A 5,794-nucleotide genomic window follows, 5' to 3' on the forward strand; every position below is an offset into this window, starting at 1 on the left:
ATATATATATATATATATATATATAGATGATTTTTATTAGTTAAACAACGATATATTCAATGTTACATTATGTGAAAAAATGAAAATAATATGACCTGGAAATTGCATATTTTATATTTAATACAATGCGCTGCCCAGATTTAGTTTGTCTCTTCAGTCTGGTCGTCGTATTGGTGCTATTACAGTTCCTTTTGTAGAGCTAGCTAGTCGCATAACAAGACGTAAACAATACACCCTCGTTTTCACCGCCAAAATGATTTCTAAAATCCCAAATATATCACCTCCCTGGGGGATTTTTTCTGAATATATTGTTTGTCTTATGCGTTCAAAAATCTGATCACATAAACTGTAATCCAGTACAATCTGTTGCATGCACAGGGTTATCGAGAAATCGGTGATGATTGTTAGAAGTCGCGTGCTCTGCAACCAAAGTACCACCAGTAAAATACCTATCATGTCTCATGAAAAGGCGACAAGTCGGCAGAGGTCGTTGAAGAGTTTTGCTAGAGGGCCGTAAAAGTCGGTTTGTTAGTGTCGCTTTGAACTCGCACCGAACACGTAAGTTGCCGTAATGGTAGTTGTTCGAATTAGTGTGTGTTTTTTCCCGTCGCTAGAATGTGGTAAGTGTTCGATTCTCCTGCTCACAGCTCTGCAGCGTTAACCAGATAGAAGAGATGTCTTATTGGGTTTAAAGAATAGCATTCGAGCGAAAAACAAGAGCGCTTACAAGAGTGCTTGGCACAACGGAAATGAGTGCTGTGTGCAAAAATCGAACACTACTACCTATGAGTGGGGTACCAATTACCTTAAAACATCTGGCAAATGGTCGTCAGGATATAAAAGTGACGACGTAAAAAGAAATAGAAATAATATTAACTTCCGATGCACGTCAATCTCAAATGTTGTGGTGAGAGTCATTCACACCCCAGGGTGATTGGAAGAATGGACTATCCGAACTCTTATAAAGAGTAGTGGTCGGTAGTAGTCAGAGAGAGTCTTTTGGTAGTCGCGCGAAGTATGTCGTGTGAACACATTGATTTAACCTCCGCTGCAACCTGTGGCGGGAAATAAAATTTACGTAACTTTACATGCGTCTTTGCAGAGCTGAGCTCAGTGAACTAAGTGGATAAACTTAACTATCTACTGTTGTCACTCCGTCGCTTACGGCGTCGAGGGTTACAGTAGATCCGATCAACGGAGCAGCCTGCTCGTGAAATTAACGTGCAAGTGGCTAAGCACTTCACAGACACGTGTACCCTTAACTTAGTTCTCGGGGATATTCAGCGTGACACAGCGTGACAAAGCCGACCCTTTGAATTACAGGTACAACAGACACAGGAAGAAAGAGTGAGAGAAAGTTGTGGTGAAAGAGTACAGCAGGATTCGCCACCATCCCCTGCCGGAGCATCGTGGAGCTTTAGGTGTTTTCGCTCAATAAACACTCACAACACCCGGTCTGGGAAGTGAAACCACGATCCTATGACCGCGATTCCGCTGCCCTAACCACTGGGCCATTGAGCCTCCACTTAACTATCTACTAGCTTACTTCAAATGAACAAATTCATTAGCACATGAATTTAAGCCTCGACTTATTTAACACAACGATACAGTAACCAAGTGCAGCTCATTCCCTATAATCTGGTCTTTGTGGTAAAGATTGTGTGATTGATTTAACACAAATATCTCACAGACTACGTGTCTATGCCGTGACGTTCCCGTCGAATTGCCTTATTGATTGATTGTTTTCTATTACATACGCGTATTTGACGTTCATGCATCGATTATTAGAGTCAGCATAGTATGCAATTCATATCGTCGTGAATGTTTCACTTTCTCGGTGACTTCATAGCTATTATTACATATAAGATAACTGCTAAGAATGGGTATTTGTAATATGTCTGTCAGTTTAGATTGCAATCAAACTAGTGTTATCTATTGAACTTACACAATTAAATTCGGTTGTTTTGAATCATCCACTAGATTTCCTAATGAGAGACTGCAGGCCAAAGGAAAATAGATATCTGAAGACAAAAACAGAATGCATTCACATAGCTTATGATTTTCGTATAGAGACCAACTAATGAACTGCAATAATTCCTCCAGTACGATCCATTTTTTATACTAACGTATCTGAATATATTTCGGAAACTTACTCAGAAGACCACAGTGTAAGGAACTGTATAATTTAATGTATTTCATTTTACTTTTTTTCTGTTTTGCTATTATAAATAATTTAATTTCCTTTCAACTGTTATTATTTTTTTTTATATTTATCATGTACAAATTATAATATATAAATCATTCCTAATTATATATTATAATTTGTTATAATTTGTTATAATTCCTTCGTACATTTGGATAAAAAGGAATATTGTTCTTTGCATACGTTTTAATGTTAACTATATTTAAAATTTCAACTCGATAAATTATTTTCTATACAATATTAATGGACTTTGCGGTATTTTAGTATGACCTTATAACAGAATCGACATTATTCTTATCGGAGTGTGATATTGTTTTTGTACTGCGTTTCTTTTTAAACTTCCATAAAAAAAAAAACAGTTTAAAAATAACATTCATACTCTGTGTTCCTTTTAGAATTAAGATAAACACCAACCAATCAACTCTCTTTTAAAAACTTCATTTGGGAATAATATATTTTATATCATGGATATCAACAAACCACAAGTTGGTTCAGACAAAAATCACCAAATCTGCTCTACATGCCATAGAATAATAAACACTCTTGGAAATTCTGTTTATACGTAAGCTCCGAAATATATGTTTTTTAAGCGTTCACCCAGCGGCCTTAATGAGTTCCGAGGGCAGCGGAAAATGCAAAGCATATGAGGCAACTGATTAGTTTTCTAAAATTCTCGTTTATTACTCACCCTTTCTCACACAGACAATATACACATACGTAAACACTAACACACACAAGTGAACATACAAATATATCCCTTACGAAAAATTGTAAATATCCAAGCGAAGTATATACTGCAGGCTAGGCCAAAGGTATCTTGATTAAATGAAGTTTATATTGTTGTAAGGAGGTACGAGCGATTCAATCAGAATGTGTAGACAGCCCGGTTAGAGTGAAGAAATGTTGGGAAAAGAAAATTAGGAGTGTAAGACAGGAAATATAGAAAAGAGAAAACAATAAAAACCTAAGGGACTGGGAGAGTTGTAAGTAATTTAAGCAAGGTCATTATGCAGGTGGTTTTTAATAGGGTCATTTTGGCCGAGTCATAGAGATATGCAAGGGGCGTGGTATCTGAAAGGAACAGCGGGTAAGTATTTGAGAGTAGAACGGAGAAAAAATGTACTTGACTTGATGGCGTAGTAGAAGACATTCCACTTTTTTTACTCTCACAACCACTAAATTTTAAACCTCCAATCTATTCACATTATATTCACAATAACTCCTTATTTATTGTCTATATCTTTGCTTTTCCTTACTATTTGTACCATTTCATTTCTCTTTTCCGCCTGCCTCTACATCCCCCCCCCACTTCTGTATACTTACATGTACATAAGCTTACACACGCACCTCTACTATTTCATACAGTATACATGCTCACGCACAACGATAAACATTCCTTAATTCTTAGATTGTAGCATTCTTCTTCATTTCAGTTAGAGTTTCAATTTTTACTACTACACCATCACCTTCGTGACAACAAATGCTTCCCCTTCTTCCGTCCACATTATCCGTTCATATACCACTCTACTTGCATATCTCTATATATACGTATATATTCGTGCATGCATACACACACACACACACACAAATATATTCATATACGTATCTATGTTAGTGCGTGTATATATCTGCTTGCAATTTTAAATATATATGACATCTTTGCACTGCTTGATATCATTTTTGTCTTGCAACTATTCATAACGGTATAGGTTATGTGGCTAAATGTGTATATACTTCTAACCGTATTAGAAATTTGCATAAAAACTAGAATATATAACACTATATGCTCGCCAATTGGCTCAGAGTGCATTCAACCGATATATTCCATTTATGTATATTATCAATTTCAATATCATTGTTTGTTACTTAATTGATTTGCAACTAATAGATATTTAATATTCCCAGACTTATTAATAACTTTCCATTGCTAATTTGTGATATCTGCTGATAGCAAATATAGACAGATGTAAATTGGTGATTGCTACAGGAACAGCTCAACAGGTGATCAGTAATTATTGTCCTCATTCAGACTAGAATATAATTTAGTGACTCAATTGCAGGAAATCTAGAAGATGATCACATGAAGATATTAAAATGTTCAACTAAACGAAGAGTAAACATCAAAGATCTTGACGACTAGGTATGACTCAGCGTGCTACATCTTAAATCTCCGGAACATCAGATAAAATAAAGAACCATAGTTTACATGTGAATGATTCACGAAGTTCCACTCTTGAAATCTCGGAAACAAAGTTAGAAGATATGCGTAGACAAACACCAATTTTCCTTTCCAAAGTATTCACGTATAATATGTGTGTAGTCATAAAATTAAATAACGAAAATCGTCTCTACCGTTTTATGTATTTCTCGAGAAGCGATGCCATGTAAAGAAAATATAAAATATTTTTTTCAGGCATAGATGATAAATATACGGAACACTAAAGGCAGTGTACCAGTGTAGTCTCCGTTGCTTTAGTTTTAAACAGACTAAAGACTTACATAATTATGGAATATTCTGAGACAATTATAATTTACAAACTACAAAGCATTATTTTGCTTGTGTTCTGTTACTAAATAATTTCCGTGATCAACGCTTTAATGTGAAGAACGTCAATCTTCTGAAATGCTATCTGTCTTGTCTCCATTCATCTTTGGCAGAGCGATAGCTCTAAACTTAGAATGTAATGATTCATATTGAGTCTTCGAACAGCACGGTTACCGTTTCATCAAGTTTCCTATTCAAATTTCTTTCGTTTCAGTAGAGTTCATAACCGGCAGTCCATTACAATCTTCCACTCATACTTTTTGATTGCTGCAGTTTGTACACATGTTTTCTCCAGATTAGTTTCATCTTACATGCTCTGTTCTCACTCCTATTTTCCCACTTTCCGTATCGGTTTGAGATACATATATATATATACACACAAACATATATACATATATATGCATACATGAATACAAACGTCTATACATACATGCATAAAAACATACATGTACACATGGTGTAAGTCAACTAATGACCGAGTAAGACTACTTCCAAAACTAAATAAATTTGTGCAAACGTCCTGAGAGTAAAGATTTCTGCGCGTGAATTCGTTTGGTGTCGATTAAGTGTTGCATAGTACGGACTAACAATACAACGGAATCAGCTACAAAAAGCAGTAGTGTAACTGAAATTGAGACGACCAGAGACCCACTCCGCTTCAAGTGTTTTTATATGAGTTCATTTTCTGAAAAGAGGTTTTAACGAGTACTGCTGGGCATTCACTCTCTCTCTCTGTCGCTCTCTCTCTCTCTCTGTCTCTGTCTCTCTCTCTCACTCTCTCTCTCTCTCTCTCTCTCTCTCTCTTTCTCTCTCTATCTTTATCTCTCACTCCCTCTTTCTTTCATCCACATATTAGTTAACCCATATTTGGGACCCTAGCCAGTGCTCTGACTCTGGATCAAAGTTGACCCCGGAAACGTTGCGGCTAAAAAGTGGTTAAGCACTCCTCAAAATCCTGGAACTTTCTCTCAGGGTCCCAGCGTTGTTTAAAATCATACACAACACATATATACATGCATACACACGTACAAATATATGTGTATATG

General features: G+C 36.1%; 1 protein-coding gene across 3 annotated transcripts in view; it reads right to left on the reverse strand.

The window, feature by feature from the left end:
• LOC106874384 (glutamate receptor ionotropic, kainate 2) overlaps positions 1-5,794 on the reverse strand; it is a 1,088,700-nt gene that overhangs the window by 483,806 nt on the left and 599,100 nt on the right. The window lies entirely within an intron of this gene.

This window comes from Octopus bimaculoides, chromosome 2 (assembly GCF_001194135.2).
Source record: "Octopus bimaculoides isolate UCB-OBI-ISO-001 chromosome 2, ASM119413v2, whole genome shotgun sequence".
In the NCBI taxonomy this organism is placed as follows: domain Eukaryota; kingdom Metazoa; phylum Mollusca; class Cephalopoda; order Octopoda; family Octopodidae; genus Octopus; species Octopus bimaculoides.